The 18082-nt window shown below is 38.3% G+C and overlaps 1 long non-coding RNA gene across 1 annotated transcript in view; it reads right to left on the reverse strand.

Annotated features, from left to right (window-relative positions):
• Nucleotides 1-16347, reverse strand: part of LOC135227264 (uncharacterized) — a 141849-nt gene extending 125502 nt beyond the window's left edge. Inside the window, exon 1 of the long non-coding RNA XR_010317406.1 lies at nucleotides 16242-16347. This is a non-coding gene — a long non-coding RNA (uncharacterized LOC135227264). The remainder of the gene's footprint in view (nucleotides 1-16241) is intronic.
• Nucleotides 16348-18082: the final 1735 nt, after the last annotated feature.

Here is an 18082-nt window from a genome sequence, read left to right on the forward strand (position 1 = left end):
AAAAAAAACTGATACAAATTCATAAATATTACTTCACATTGCAATTTGCACATATATTCTTACATAAAATATAAGAAGAATACAATTAAAACACCATTACAGGAGCATCAATGAACAAGCAAGATACCTGAATGAATGGGTAAAAAAATATATATATATATAAGGGGAATTGTTGATTTGCTAGTGTTGGAAGCACAGACTTAGGAAGGAAAGATGTTATTTAGTATTGTTAGACATTATTTATCTTGTAGAAACAGAAAGGAAGTCATAGTGTATATATTTCTCAGGGAAGGAATTTTCCTATATCCTCAGTACATTCTCAAAATGTATGCTCAAAGCACAGCAGAGGAAGAGTTGTGCTTTTCATGAGTAGAGGCTTTGTTTTTAGCTTATAGGCTCTCTGACTTTTGGGCCTGATTATATTTTCCTCTCCTTTTGCTTGCTTAAACCTTAGGGACATATTTACGTCCTCCTTCAAGCAAGCACACAGAAATTCATGACCTATGTTTTATGTTCTAACATCATTCGTGGACCCATCTTTTCTTCCTAATGTTATTTTCCTTTAGGTTCTCTTAACTTATTTTAAATCATTCATCTTTTTAAATGTCATATTTTTGTACTTTGTCTTAAATCATTTGTGGAACAAAATAAATTCTAAACTAACTAGTAAATTGTGCTTACATTATTATTTTTAGTTACTTAAGATATCTGAAATAATATAGACATTAGAATGGGATCTGAACAATAATAATTGTATCATTTTAATTCTACAGGATCAATAATTAAAGAATGTTTATAGAATCCTTGACTGTCAGTGGTATAAATTCTATTTAAGGCATAAAGAAGACATAGAAAAGCAAACAAGCCTAATGGTCCAAAAAATAAGAAACTTGATATTAATACACTGACTCCAAGTTCAGATTAGGATGGCAGTTGTTCATCAACAGAATTAAAGTTAAAATTAATCAGCTTTATTATTTTAAAGGTGTAGATATATTTAAATATAACCATACAAATGTGTTTTGGTTGGTTCAATTTCTTATTATAGATTAACTCAAATAAGGGAAAAAGACATCTGCTATAATATTTGTGTGGATATATGAATCACTATAATAATATTTTACACAGAATAAAATAACAAATCAAAAATGCTTAATGCTGACATAGTTTTCACTCACAGTACAGGAAGAAAAGAGAAGAGCAAACACTTCTTTTTAGAATCTTTTCGTTTTTAGGTTCCTAAGAAATGCCAATACATTGTTTATTCTTCTCTTCACCTGTTTGGATAGTTCCTGATTTAGATTTTCAGATTCTTCTGGTTCTGAAGAAGTTGACTCTACCTTCAGGTCAAAGGATGGGATTGTTGTTGTTGTTAGGTGTCATCAAGTCGGTTTTGACTCATAGCAGTCCTTTGTACAGCAGACGGAAACAATGCACCATCCTCATGATTGTTATCCTTGAGCCCATTATTGCAGGCACTGTGACCATCTTCCTGTATTTTTGCTGACGCTCTACCAAGCATGATGTCCTTCTCCAAGGACTAGTCTCTTCTGATAACACGTACAAAGCATGTGAGATGAAGTCGTGATCACCATCCTTGCTTCTAAAGAGCATTCTGGCTGTACTTCTTCCAAGGCAGATTTGTTCATTCTTCTGGAAGTCCATAGTATATTCATTATTCTTTTCCAATACAATTCAAAGGTGTCAATTCTTCTTTGGTCTTCCTTATTCATCACCCAGGTTTTACATGCATATGAGGCAACTGAAAACACCATGGCTTGGGTCAGGTACATCTCAGTCCTTAAAGTGACATCTTGGTTTTTTTTTTTAACATTTTAAAGAAGTCTTTGCAGATTTGCCCAGTGCAACGCAACTTTTGATTTCTTGACTGCTGCTTCCATGGGTGTTGATGGTGGATCCAAGTAAAATGAAATCCTTGACAACTTTGGAAACTGTGGTGGTGTAGCAGTTAAGTGCTATGGCTGCTAACCAAAGGATCGGCAGCTCGAATCCACCAGGCGCTCCTTGGAAATTCTACGGGGCAGTTCTACTCTGTCCTATAGGGTCACTATGGGTCGGAATCGACTCAACGGCACTGGTCTTTGGGTTTTTGACAACTTTAATCTTTTCTCCGTTTATCAAGATGTTGCTTATTGGTCCAGTTGTGAGGATTTTTGTTTTCTTTATGTTGAGGTGTAATCCATACTGAAGGCTGTAGTCTTTGATCTTCATCAGTAAGTGTTTCAAGTCCTCTTCACTTTCAGTAAGCAAAGTAGCATCATCTGCATACCACAGGTTATTAATGAGTCTTCTTCCAATCCTGATGCCCCGTTCCTCTTCATATAGTCCAGTTTCTCAGATTATTTGCTCAGCATACAGGTTGAATAAGTATAAGGAAAGTATACAACCCTGATACACACCTTTCCTAACTTTAAACCACACAGTATCCTCTTGTTCTGTTTGAAGACTGCTTCTTGGTCTATATACAAGCTCCTCATGAGCACAATTAAGTGTTCTGGAATTCCCATTCTTGGCAACGTTATCCATAATTTGTTATGGTCCACACAGTCAAATGCCTTTGCATAGTCAGTAAAACATAGGTAAACATCTTTCTGATATTCTCTGCTTCCAGTCATTATCCATCTAATATCAGCAATGATACCCCTTATTCCGCATCCTCTTCTGAATACAGCTTGAATTTCTGGCAGTTCCTGTTCATGTACTGCTGCAGCTGGTTTTGAATGATTTTCAGCACGATTTTACTTGCATGCGATATTAATGATATTGTTCAATAATTTCTGCATTCAGTTGGATCGTCTTTCTTTAAAATAGGCATAAATATGTATGTCTTCCAGTTGGTTGGCCAGGTAGTTATCTTCCAAATTTCTTGGCATAGACAAGCAAGTACTTCCAGCACAGCATCCATTTGTTGAAACATCTCAATTGGTATTCCATCAATTCCTGCAGACTTGTTTTTTACCAATGTCTTCAGTGCAGCTTGGACTTCTTGCATTATCATTGGTTCTTGATCATAAGCTACCTGTAGTATATAGCCTAAAATCAGCCAATTATTGCAATTTTTCCTTTGGCCATAGGAGTTGACCCAAATATATACTAGTGACCAAAACCTTAAAGTCTCAATATTTACACTTGGAATTCTAGAACTTAGGCTGAAAAAGAACATACATTGTCCTGGAAGCTACTGCATCTACCATACTTTTCCACAAATGACACTCATGTTATACATTTTTTTGCCAACCACACCTCCCCTCCCCAGGTATTTTGGAATGCATGCTATGCTAATTTTTTTTTTTTTTACAGCAACATTTTTTAAAAGTTTGCATGACGTACTTATGGAAATACCTGGGGGGAGGACACGGTGGCAAAAAAATATATATGTATATATATAAAACGTGTGTGTTCTTTGCTTAAAAATACAGTTTTAGGGATTTTAAACACTACAAGATGCAGAGCAGGAATATAGAAAGAAACTGAGTCCTAAATAGCATTTGGTAATAACTGGATCAATCTCCACCTGCATTTGGCTCTTTGGTTATATGAACAAATGTTTCTCGTATTGTTTAAGCCAGCTTTCTGTTACTTGCAACTGAACTCTTCAAAACTAATACACTATGAATAACACTATAGAATCAGGCCTGTGATGAGGGCAGTCTCCTAGAAAAAGTGATGTTTACAGAGGTGAGATATGCCACATCATAATTTTACCAAGGACTCTGTAGCCAATAACCCACAAAATGATTTTAACTCTAAATTTCAATATCTTCCTTTATCTTATAAAGGCCATTTCCATATCTTATTTCATTCTATCCTCATAACAGTGCTAACCTAAGGTATGAATTATGGTTCCTGTTTTATAGACCAAAAAAAAAAAAAAAAAAAATGAGGTTATTTTCCCAAGATCATAAATCTATCAAGTGAATAAGAACGAGGATTCAAAATCAGGTCTTCTGAATCAAATGCTTTTTTATTTCTACTACTCCAAGCAGAATTGGATTTCACTTACACATAAAATTGAACGATGGACTGTAGTTCTCTAAGGTAGTTGTAAACCATTGCAAGTTCTGCCAATGTACTAGTACTCTGAAATGTTTCCTGGGAATAAAACACATAAATGATGCTTATGAAAGAAATTTGTGCTTAACTATCTATACTCTGCCTTTAACACTAAGTAAAAGTGTTGGATTCTGCCCTTGAATCATCTAAGTGGGCTGTGTCTAGGTTCCTCCACGGTAATCCATCTCATCAGAGGATTCTCTACACCTAGAAAGGCCTCTTTGATAACCTATGGGTTTTGCCAGTTCCTGCTGTTTAATGGAATATTTAATGGAAAAAACCCAAACTACAACACTGGCATTCTACTTAATTCAAAAAGGATGCTGTGGTGTTAACATAGCAGTATAGACAAGTTAATGTCTATAGGTTGTCTGAGCTCATTTGGAGTCACCCTAAATATGTACAGAACTTTTACTGCTGGGTTCCTGTGGACTTGTCCTAAGGTGTTCATGTGCCTGATCCCTAAGAAACATCTTCCTTCTTTAATACTCAATAATGCTTCCATCATTATGCTCTTTCCCAGAGCATGACCAGAGATGTTTTGAGCATAATAAACATCCAAACTATCACCAAATCTTTTCAGTTCTGTCTCCTAAATATTTCCCTTATCCCTCTATTTCTCTCCACCCCCACTGCCACCATTCTAATCCAAGCTACCAGGCTCTCTAACTTACATTCTGGTAATATGCTCATAATTGATCCCCTTTCTCCCAATCATACCCACTTCCATCCATCTTTCACTCTGCAACTGAATATTTTTCCAAAAAGCATCAACCTAATTATGTCCTGTCCCTCCCCACTAAGACACTTCTATGACTTCCCATCATCCTCAGAAAAAAAAAAAAACCAAACCCGTTGACGTCCAGTCAATTCCGACTCATAGCAACCCTATCAGGCAGAGTAGAACTGCCCTATAGGGCTTCCAAGGAGGGGCTGGTGGGATCGAACTGCCGACCTTTTGGTTAGCAGCCATAGTTCCTAACCACTGTACCACCAGAGCTCCCCCATTCTCTTTAGTATAAGGCAAAAAGGCTTAATATATACTATAAAACATAAGAGCACTCGAGGTCTGACTACCCCTTTCAATTCTTCTTGCTTTCCCAGTATTTTAGCTCCCCATGCTCACCATGCTTTTTTTTTTGCCTCCAGAACTTTGAAATGCTGATCTCTACTTACTCTCAACTACCGCACATACCCCACCTTCGAGTACCCTCTCGACACCTGATCTGCTCACTTCTATTCACCCTGCAGCTTAACTCCACTTCCCCCACAGAGATTCCCTGGCCACTGGTCTAAGTTATATCCTTAAGATCTATTTTCACTGCACCCTTTACTTCACCTGTCATGATACTCTTAACAATTTAAATGATTTACTACCTATATTCACAGCTACACATTAAGCTCTGTGATGCAGGGCCTGTGTCTACACCATACTTGTCAATACGTATACCTAGTGCTTAGTATATAGAACCCAAGCCCATTGCTGTCAAGTCAATTCTGACTCACAGCAACCCTACAGGACAGAGTAGAACCACTCCATAGGGTTTTCAAGGAGTGGCTGGTGGATTGCAACTGCCAAACTTTTGGTTAGTAGCCTGAGCTCTTAACCACTGTGCCAAGTAAGCCCAATAAATATCTGTTGAGTGAATTAATAAAAGTGGTTAATGTATTATTTCTGTTCTAATAGCAGAAGTCAAAGAGAAAAATTTGCCAAGTTCTAGAGTGAATGCCCACCCACTTGTCACTGTTTTCAAAAAGAGGTTCTAATTTCTATTGAATTTGCAGAATTCGAGGTTGCCATTGGAAACATAAATAGAATACAAAGTCAAACGAATATATTAAAGTCAGTTATATGCTCTGCCTAAGAAAAAAAAATAGGTATGTAAATACATGTGAATATATACGTATCAGCGGCCCTGATAGTACAGTGGTTAAGTGTTTGGCTGTTAAGCAAAAGGTCGGCAGTTTGAATTCACCAGCCACTCCTTGGAAACCCTACAAGGCAGTTCTACTCTGTCCTACGGGGTATGTATGAGTTAGAATTGACTCGATGACCACTGAATTTTTTGGTGTGTATGTATATACTCATATACCTTCAGTCTTAGAATTATGTCCAATGCTAATTTCTTAGGGAAAAAAGTTCGGAAGGGAAGAGTAAAACTGTGTGTGTGTCTGTGTGTGCATGTATATTTATGTCAGAAATGCCTATATATTAAAAGTGTTACCACTTCTGACTTATCTAATTTGTTCAGGGGCAGTCTTCTCTTTGCTTTCTCTATCATCTCTCTTTTATTGTGGAATTTTCCATCAACTTTGCTGGATCCTAGCAGAGGTCATTTGCTGATTTAGCAACAATTACATTCAAATTTAAAATTTTCCAGAGTCTTATCCCTGAACAATATGTTCCTCTGAGACTTTGCTTGATAAAGAAACAGCAGGTTTAGTTTAAAGACAGTAGACAGAACACAAAGGAAACTACCAGAAAAATAAACACTGCTGATGAACCAAGAGCTGCCAAAACATGCTTGGATAACTATATAATATTTTGACCTACATGTTGCATAAATGATAAATATACACAATAGCACATTTTCATTTTTGTTCTAATTTTTTAAATTTTTATTATGAAAATACTATCTCATAAACAAATTAAATATCTTAATGAACTGTATACCCATCTACCTTCAATAATTACCAAGATTGTGCAACATTTGTTTCACTTTTTTCCCCAGACGTATCATTTCTATATTACATAATTCAATATTCACATCTAAAAAAATGACTTTGCAATCCCCTCACAATGCCATTATCATAACAAACAAAAATGGCAATCATTCCTTGATATTATCCCTTTAAATATGGTTTGTTTGAATCAGGATCCAAACAACTCTCACACATCACATTTGGTTGTTATGTCTCTTAAATCTTTTAATCCAGAATGGTTGCCCCTACAATTTTTATTCAAGCCTTTGAATTATTACAGAGACCAGAACTGTTTTCCCATAGAATGTCCCATATACTGGATTTGCCTTTTTGTGGTGATATTTAACTTGTTCTTTTAGCCTTGTAATTTATATGTAAAATGAAATATAGTTAAACAGAAATACCTGTTTGCCAAAGTGATTTTAAAAGATTCAAAAATAATAATGCACAGTACTTATTCTATAGTTTGACTTTTCCAAGGGATTTGTTTGTAGATAAAAAGCTATTATTGTCAGTGTTAAGTCTTACTATGATAAAGTATAAAAAAAAAAAGTATAGATAACAAATTTTTGACATTTTAACCAGTTTTAGGTATACAATTCAGTGACATTAATTACATTCATAATGTTGTGCTACCATCACCACTATTTCCAAAAGTATTTCATCATTCCAAACAGAAACTCAACTACCTCTTAAGCAATAACTCTTCATTCTCACCTCCCCCAACCCCTGGTAACCACTAATAAATTTCTGTCTCTACACATTTGCCTATTCTATATATTTCATATAAATGGGATCAGATAACAGCTGCCCTTTTGTGTTCTGATGTATTTCACTTAGTGTACTGTTTTCAAGGTTCATCCATGTCAAAGCATTTCACTTCTCTTTATGGCTCTGTAATGCTCCATTGTACAGATGTACCACATTTTGTTTATCCATTCATCTATTGACAGACATTTGAGTTTATTTCTACCTTTTGCCTGTTGGGAATAGTGTACAATGAACACATGTGTATATTGTTGGTATTTTTATCCCATTGTTTTCAATATTGGTTAGGAACTGAGGCAACCAACCCTGATCTCTTAGATTGATGCTATCTAAGAGATAGCATCAGAAAAAAACACAGGGGCTGGCAGACTTCAATGTAACAGAACGGAAAAGGCTATGGAGTCAGGCAGTCCTAGATCCTAATCCTGTCTTTGTTACTTGCTAATTGTGTTACCTTGAATAGGCTATTTAATTTATTTGAGTATCACTTTCTTCTTCTGTAAAAAATAGAGATGAGTATAATCCTACCTACATTATAGAGTTATTGTGAGGATAAAATTAAATAACATACATAATGGGCTTGGAAAATTACCTAGCATATTAAAGGTAGTGTTTTTAAGATACAGGAAATTTAAATATTATGTATATAGTTTTATAATTTCTTTCCATGCTATCAATAATTCAAAAACCACTAATTAAAATTTCATTCTATACAGGACAATGCAAAAAAATAATAATGATAAAAAGACAATTGCATGGGTTAGTTTATTTACAGTGCCTTTCCCCTGCATCTATTCAAATGTCATTAAGATAGAGCTATTTCTTCCACTAGCTTTATGATATCATCATTGCCAAAAGCCTCCTGGTCACACTGCCACTTTATATGTCCACCATTTATTTCCTGTTTTTACTTATTTTCACTTATTGTCGTTTTATATATTTTTTCTTGTATGTATGTGTTTTCTTACTGTTGAATTCTCCCTCTAGATATAAGCTCCATGACAGCAGGGACCTTAGTCTGACTTTGATCACTGTGATACCCCTAGTGCCTACAACAATTACTGGCACACAATACGTGTTCAATAAATATTACAATATGAATAAATTGTCCTTGTTTCTTATAGCTAAAGTAGATAATTTTAAAAATGTGAATCACAGGAAGGCCTTAGAGATGGACAGATTTTGCATGATTTAATGGTGAGGTTGCTCAAAATATTTTTCCTATTCAGATGTCACTGTGCATGAACACATATCTATAACCCTATTTCCTACTCAGGGTTTCACTTTAGAAATACAGACTAGGAAAAGTTACATGAGTTAACTAATTTACACCAAGGTTCAAAGGACTAGTTCTTTTCCATTTGGCAAAGGGAACCTAGGTAATAATAAAAAATGCTTTGAGTGGCCAGAAGATGGAGCGGAAAAATGTCACCAGCTTCAAACTTTTGCTGGTGCCCTGCTTGTTTAAAATCCCAGACTGACAGTTTTAAGAAAAGACACTGAAAATCTGGGCCATCCAAAAACAATAAGAAGCAAGGCCAAGATGGTGAATTATTCAGATGCTTCTGGTGATCCCTCTTACAAGAAATACCAAAAAAAAAAACAAGTGATAGAATTATATGACAAGCTAGGAGCCTTGAACATCAAAGGCAAAGTCAGGAAATTGGACTGAGTGGCAGGGTGAGGGAGAGACGGTTCAGAAGCAGAGAGGAGTTGCCAGACATGACTTGGCAGAAACCGGCGCTCCTCAGGCAGGATCCCATGGAGCGACCGTGGCAGGCCTGGTGGTAGCATTCAGGACTCAGTTTCCTCAGGGTGGCACAGTCTACTCACACCTCCGGAACCAGAGAAGAATGGTGCTTTTGGCAAAAGCTAAGTACTTGCATTTATTTGACCGTGCTCCCAGCCCACAACCTGCTTCAGTGGCTGTCAATTTCCCTGAGCCTGAGATAGGTCCTGCTGTGTGCCCTGAGATATTCTCCCAGCCTTGGAAAAGGAATAAATTAACAAGTGGGGGAAAAGATAATCTGCCAACTTCACTAAGCTGGGGAACTCAGGACAGAAGTGGTTCCTGTCTAGGCACAAATGGTCCATGGACATTGAATACCATTTACCCCTGCATGGGGCTGTGTGGGACCATTTCAGGAGATTAGGCCTGGTTGGCCCTGTTTCGGCTGTGCAGTGTAGAGGGGGATTTTTGATGTTTGACACCACTTTGCCTTTTAAACAGGGTCTTCATCTACCCACATCAGGGGCCTGAGGACTGGTGGCTCTACCCATGTCACCTGGCCCCCCATGACAGGGGTCCAAGGATAAGTGGTGCCTCCCAGTCCTTACAAACAAAAGCATTGGATGCCCATGGTCCAGCTGCAAAACCCACCCACCTGTGTACTCTAGGGAACAGAGACACGCTTTCCTCACAGACACTCAGTAGACAGTTGGCAGCCCCCTGCCTTGTTCAGAGCATGATCCCCTGCTGCAACCAGATACGTGTGCCTACACCAATCACCCCTGCCCCTCTAAGACTGTAGGACAGAGCCTGTACCACACACTTGATGATCAGCTACCTGGACACCTGAGCTGAACCCATACAAGAAAACTGAATGGACTCCTAGGCTCATATACCTGGAAACAGCTCTAACCATCTGGTGACAGGACATTAGAGCTTCAAAGGCAAAAGTAATCAAGTAAGCCCACTCAAGCAGCCTATTTGGGCATATCAAAACAAAATAAAGCAAGAAGCTAGGATACAGTATGAAAACATGAAATAAATTAATACAATAACTTATAGATGGCTTGGAGGCAACAGTCAATATCGAATCACATACAGAGGCAGACCATGATCACTTCAACAAGCTCTCAGAACAAAGAATCAAGGAATCTTCAGGTGAAGACATCTTCCTGGAATTACCAGATGTAGAATACAAAAAATTAATATACAGAACTCTTCAGGAGATCAGGAAGATCAGGCAAAATGAAGATCAAGCCAAGGAACACACAGAAAAAGCAGTTGAAGAAATTTAAAAGGTTATTCAAGAACATAATGAAAAATTTAATAGGCTGCAAGAATCCATAGAGAGACAGCAATCAGAAATTCAGAAAAGAAATAAAAGCCTTTATACAAGTAGATATATGGCACCCATGTTCACTGAAGCACTGTTTAAAATAGCAAAAAGATGGAAACAATCAAGGTGCCCATCAACAGATGAATGGATAAATAAATTATGCTGTATTCATACAATGGAATACTATACATCAATAAGGAACAATGATGAATCTGTGAAATATTTCATAACATGCAGGAATCCGGAAGGCATTATGCTGGGTGAAATTAGCTGCAAAAGGACAAATACTGTATGAGACCACTATTATAAGAACTCAAGAAACAGTCTAAACACAGAAGAAAATATTCTTTGATGGTTATGAGAGGGGGGACAGAGAGAGGTATTCACTAATTAGATAGTAGATAAGAACTATTTTAGGTGAAGGAAAAAACAACACAGAATACAGGAGAGGTCAGCACAACTGGACTAAACCAAAAGTAAAGAAGTTTCCTTAAGAAACTGAATGCTTCAAAGGCCAGAGAAGCAGGGGTGGGGGTCTGGGAACCATGATATTAGGGGACAATTAGGTCAATTGGCAGGATCAAATCTATTAAGAAAACATTCTGCATCCCACTTTGGTGAGTGGCATCTGGGGTCTTAAATGCTAGCAAGCGGCCATCTAAGATGCATCGATTGGTCTCAACCCACCTGGAGCAAAGGAGAATGAAGAATACCAAAGACACAAGGTAATCAGGAGCCCAAGAGACTGAAAGAACCACATAATCAGAGACTACATCAGCCTGAGACCAGAAGAACTAGACGGTGCCCAGCTACAACCCATAACTGCCCTGACAGGGAACACAACAGAGAATCCCTGATGGAGCAGGAGGGCAGTAGGATGCAGACCTCAAATTCTCGTAAAAAGATCAGAATTAATGGTCTGACGGAGGCTAGAAGGACCCTGGAGATCATGGTCCCTAGACCTTCTGTAAGCCCAGGACTGGAACCATTCCTAAAACCAACTCTTCAGACAGGGATTGGACTAGACTATAAGACAGAAAATGATACTGGTGAGGAGTGAGCCAAGAAGCTCACTATGAGACTATGTGGGCAGCTCCTGTCTGAAGGGAAGATGAGAAGGCAGAAGGTGGCAGAAGCTGGCTGAATGGACAAGGGGAATACAGGGTGGAGAGAAGGAGTATGTTGTCTCATTAGAGGGAGAGCAACTAGGAGTACATAGCAAGGTGTGTATAAATTTTGTATGAGAGACTTATTTGATTTGTAAACTTTCACTTAAAGCATAATAAAAAAAGATGGACTGAGAATTACGTTAAAAAATCAAACTTTATTAATTATGATCTCTTGATGAATTTGAATAATTTATATATTAGCCATTTCCAAAAGCACAGAAATAGAGAAAAGTGACCAATTATTGTGGCCCATGTTCAACTAGTGAGGGTTATTCAAAAGGATATAGGGAATAGACTTTTCACCTCCATATTTGGGTATAATTCAATCCTTTGTTCAGCTACCAGGAAAATAATTTTATAACGTTTCATTGGAAATTATGGATTTTTCCATACTCTATGATTTTTTGAGAATTAGGGGCTGGATGCCTAAATGATTAACTTCTATCCCACTTTGGAGAGTGGCGTCTGGGGTCTGAAACACTAGCCAGCGGCCATCTAAGATGCATCAATTGGTCTCAACCCACCTGGAGCAAAGGAAAATGAAGAATACCAAAGACACAAGGTAATTATGAGCCCAAGAGACAGAAAGGGCCACATAAACCAGAGACTACATCAGCCTGAGACCAGAAGAATTAGATGGTGCCTGGCTAGAACCAATGATTGCCCTCACAGGGAACACAACAGAGAACCACTGAGGGAGCAGGAGAGCAGTAGGATGCAGACCCCAAATTCTTGTACAAAGACCAGATTTAATGGTCTGACTGAGACTAGAAGGACCACAGAGGTTATGGTCCCCTGATTTTCTATTAGCTCAAGACAGGAACCATTCCCAAAGCCAACTCTTCAGACAGGGATTGGACTGGACCATGGGATAGAAAATGATACTGGTGAAGAACGAGCTTCTTGGATCAAGTAGACACATGAGGCTATGTGGGCCTGTCTGGAGAGAAGATGAGAAGACAGAAGGGATCAGAAGCTGGCAGAATGGACACGAAAATACAGAGTGGAGGGAAGGAGTGTCCTGTCTTATTAGAGGTAGAAAAACTAGAAGTATACAGCAAGGTGTATGTAAACTTTTGTAAGAGAGACTGACTTGATTTGTAAACTTTCACTTAAAGTACAATTTAAAAAAAAAAAAGATTAACTTAAACAATATTCAAGACAGTCTCTTTGATTTTCCTCTGTAGCTTGACTGTTCCACATTTTTGGATGCTGACTCTCAATACAAAAACAAAATTAGCAGTGAGCTTGTACTCTGAGGAAGACGATATTATTGCTTCCAGCAGCAGCTCAACTGAATGCTTTTTAATGTAGTGAATTTTTATCCACCCAGAGAATTTTGGCAATATAATAACTTTCAGAATTTACTTGGATCTGGGGATATCACGACCACAAAATTACTTTTGTGTTACTATGCCCAAATTGAAATAGTTATTAATCTTAATTTATTACAGAAAAAAAAAATCTTAGATTATTACACTAAGTATCAAGAAACCACATTCTCAGACTTTTTTCTATAATGATGAATTTTTTTAATTATATATTTCATATGTAGTAGAAAAAGCATGTATTTTGGGATGGCAAGAGTTTATTTTAAGCCCCAGATCCATTACCTACTGATACAGTCAAGTTACTTACTTGACCTGTTTGAGCCTCAGTTTCCTTATAAAATAAATACTAACACCTACTCTATGAAACTATTGTATCATCAAGGGAAATTATGGAAAATACCTGAAAATATCCTGGCACATAATAGGTGCTCAATAAATAACAGAAAAAAAAATAGCCGTTAGGTTCAGATCCAGTGTTATATCCAATGAGCAAACGATTGCTATCTTTTCCAAGACTAGCATAAAACCAAAACCAAAAACCAAACCCACTGCCGTCAAGTCGATTCTGACTCATAGTGACCCTAGGAGACAGAGTAGAACTGCCCCATAGAGTTTCCAAGGAGCGCCTGGTGGATTCGAACTGCTGACCTTTTGGTTAGCAGCTGTTGCACTTAACCACTACAACACCAGGGTTTCCAGAGTAGCATAAGCTGACCATAAAATGGTGATACAGGTCTGTATATGGCCAGCATGATGGTAGGACATATTGAGTCACTATCTTAAGATCTAGCTCAATGTTTTTAATGAGAATTTGAATGAAGTCATTTTATCATGTTGGCATGAAACTGATCTGTCAGTTTTGCTCGCATTCATCCACCTGATGGACAGAAAAATAATATCAGAGCTTATTCCTGTTCTGAATGCCATACTTAGACATGGGACACAGATTCAGTGAAGGTCAGGAGGTTAAAAAAATTTTTTTTTAATCTTTATATCTTTTCTCTAAAAAACTCAATGCACTCTGCCTTGTACCATTGGTTCTGCGGTTCAGCTTGATCAGTAATCTTAATAGAATTATATCGCCTGCCCCTTGAAGATAGACTGGACTTAGTGACCTACTTCCAAAGAAAAGGATATGGAAAGGGGGAAAACTTGAAAAAACTACCTCAGCCACATGACCAGGTTAACATCACCAGTGACAAATCACATTGACAGCATGTACTCTCTGATATGATGTGATAAGAAAGGCAGTTCCCCCTCTGTGCAATTCTTCCCCAAAATCAACGTAACCCCAGTTTTATCACGAGAAAATGTCAGAGAAGCCTAAACTGAGGGACATTCTATAAAATACCCGATCATTATTCCTCAAAACTGTAAAGGTGATGAAAAATAAGGGAAGATTGTCCCAGATCAGAAAAGACTAAGGACAGACATAACAACTAGATACGATTCCTATTCTAAGATTGGATCATGGGGTAGAAAAAAGACATTAGGGGGAAACTAGCTAAATCTGATGGCATTTAGTTAATAGCAAGGAACCCTAGTGGCTCAATGGTTAAGGGCTTGGTTGCTAACCAAAAAATCAGCAGTTCAAACCCATTAGCCACTCTGTGGGAGAAAAGAACTGGTGATCTGCTCCCATAAAGGAGTTATGTTGTTAGGTGCCATCAAGTTAGTTCTGACTCATAGCGACCCTATGAACAACAGAATGAAACACTGCCTGGTCCTGCAGCCTCCTCACAACTGTTGTTATGCTTGAGCCCATTGTTGCAGCCACTGTGTCAAATCCATTTCATTGAGGGTCTTCCTCTTTTTCACTGACCCCCTACTTTAGCAAGCATGATGTCCATCTCCAGGGACTGGTCTCGTCTCATAACATGTCCAAAGTATGTGAAATGAAGTCTCGCCATCCTTGCTACTGGCTGTATTTCTTCCAAGACAGATCTGTTCATCCTGTTGTCAGCCGATGGCATATTCAATATTCTTCACCAACACCATAATTCAAAGGCATCAATTCTTCAGTCTTCCTTATTCTTTGTCCAGCTTTTGCATGAATAGGAGGCAACTGAAAACATCATGACTTGGGTCAGGTGCACCTTAGTCCTTAGAGTGGCATCTTTGTTTTTAACACTGTAAAGACGTCTTTTGCAGTAGATTTTCTCAATGCAATGCCTCGTTTAATTTCTTGACTGCTGCTTCCGTGGGTGTTGATTGTGGATCCAGGTAAAATGAAGTTTTTGACAACTTCAATCTTTTCTCCATTTATCATGATGATGCTTATTGGTCCAGTTGTGAGGATTTTTGTTTTCTTTATGCTGAGGCGTAATCCACACTGAAGGCTGTGGTCTTTGATCTTCATCAGTAAGTGCTTCAAGTCTTCTTCACTTTAAGCAAGGAAGGCTGTGTCATTTCCATATGGTAGGTTGTTAATGAGTCTTCCTCCAGTCCTGATGCAGAGTTCTTCATATACTCCAACTTCTTGGATTATTTGCTCAGATTAAATGCTGAGCAAACGACTTGATTATTATAACAAATTCTATGCCATTGTCACACTGACATGAGTATATACCTCTGTTCTACTGTCTTCACTTGGTATTTATGTGGCGTCATTAACATTTATTTATGTATTCTGTTATAATATCTTGCATTTTTGTAGTTCCCAAGAGCTCACCTTAGTTAGCCGGTAATAATTCGCTAATGAATAAAGGCAATTGCTAAAATTAGTGCTACCCAAGCAGGAATAGGATCAATGACAGATGAAGCTGATTCAGGCAGATGGCTGTGGCAGAATTTGGGACAAGTCACTAGCAGATGGGAGGAGCCAACCAGTGGGGATGGGAATGATAGTATAAGAGATAAGTAGAAATAACTAATTAGGAAGATTGGTGACCAAATCGTGTGACCATATGGAATGGAGCAGGGCCTGTCAAAAGAACTTACAAAAGAAGAAAGAGTTTTTTTCAGAGAGGAAGGGATTGGATGGGTGCCATAATCTAGTTAACAGTATGAAGGAATGAGTGAGAATATCACCAAGCCACCAAGCCCTTGGCTAGTGAACAGGAGAGTCAGAGAGGCAGGGGAGGTTGAAGTTGGATGGAACCAACATCTGAGGAGTTTCATAGACAACATACCTTTGCTGTGTTTGCAGTGCTTCTGGAATGGTGCTTCCTAAGTGACCCGATCTAACAAAGTGGTTCTTAACCATGTCCGTGGATCAATTTTCAAGGATCTGTGACCAGCCTGAAACAGATATAAAACTGTATGTAGACATACGCTCATTTTAGGGGGTCAAAGTTTTTATTAGATTTTCAAAGAGTTCTAGGATCCAAAAAAGAAGGCTTGGGAACAGTAGAAAGAGGAGGAAGAAAAGAAATAACATTTACTGAGTGTAGACTATGTAACAGGACTGTGTTAATGGACTTTTCTGAATTATCGAGTCCTCACAATTCCATTAGGTAAGTACTGCTATTATCAAGCAAAAGGAAGTTACACAGTTTGCCCAAATTCACACTCTTAATAGTCAGAACTATCAAACTGTAGAACCAGCCCAAACTCACGTCCACTGTGTTACAATGCCCTTTTGTAAGCCAAGATGGTTTAAAAAAAAACCACCTGCCCACAAGGATGAGAATTACAGAGTTCTAGGTTAAAAGCTACAGCTGCTAACTAAAAGGTTGGCAGTTCAAATCCACCAGCTGCTCCTTGGAAACCCTATGGGGCAGTTCTACTCTGTCCTATATGGTTGCTATGAGTCAGAATTGACTCGGCAATGGGTTAGCAGCAATAAAAAAGAAAGAAAGAAGGGATGGAGAGAGAGAAGCTAGCTTGGTAAATTATTCACTAGCTTTTTAAACGTGCTTAATTTACATTCAGTGAGTTACCTAAGCCATGGAAATATCCAGCCGTATAGATGCTACTGTGCTGTTTTTGATAGCTGGTCTGCTTTAAAAAAAGTCATCTGAAACAACTACAAAGTCACAAAGAAACATCTCACAACATGGACGAATCTGGAAGGCATTAGGCTGAGTGAAATTAGTCAGTTGCAAAATGGCAAACATTGTATGAGACCATTATCATAAGATCTCAAGAAAAAGTTTAAACACAGAAGAAGACATTCTTTGATGGTTACAAGGGAGGGGAGGGAGGGAGAGGAGAATTTGCTATCTAGACAGTAGACAAGAATCATCTTAGGTGAAGAGAAGGATTACACACAATACAGGGGAAGTCAGCACAACTGGACTAAAGCAAAAGCTAAGAAGTTTCCTCAACACAACCAAACACTTTGAGGGACAGAGTAGCTGGGGCTAAAGTCTGGCAATCATGGTTTCGGGGCATATCTAGGTCAACTGGCATAATAAAGTTTATCAAGAAAATGTTCTGCATCCCACTTTGGTGAGGGCATCTGAGGTCTTAAAAGCTTTGGAGCAGCCATCTAAGATGTATCAATTGTTTCCAACCTACTTGGAGCAAAGGAGAATGAAGAACACCAAAGACGCAAGGAAAATATTAGCCCAAGGGACAAAAGGGCCATATAAACCAGAGACCCCATCAGCATGAGACCAAAAGAACTGTATGGTGCCTGGCTACCATCAATGACCGCACTGACAGGGAACACAACAGACAGTCCCCGATGGAGTGGGAGAAAAGGGTGGAGCAGAACTCAAATCCATGTAAAAGGACCATACTTAATGGTCTGACTGAGACCGAAAGAACCCTTGAAGCCATGGCCCCCAGATGCTCTGTTAACCCAGAACTAAAACCATTCCTGAAGCCCACTCTTCAGAAAAAGATTAGACTGGACTATAAAACATAAAATAATACTCCTGAAGAGTGTGCTTCTTACTTTAAGCAGATACACAAGACCAAACAGGCAGCTCCTGACCAGAGGCAGAATGAGAAGGCAGGAAGGGATAGGAACTGGTTGAACGGGTAATAGAAACCCAGGGTGGAAAGGGGGAATGTGCTGTCACAT

This window comes from Loxodonta africana, chromosome 1, assembly GCF_030014295.1.
Source record: "Loxodonta africana isolate mLoxAfr1 chromosome 1, mLoxAfr1.hap2, whole genome shotgun sequence".
Taxonomy (NCBI): Eukaryota; Metazoa; Chordata; class Mammalia; order Proboscidea; family Elephantidae; genus Loxodonta; species Loxodonta africana.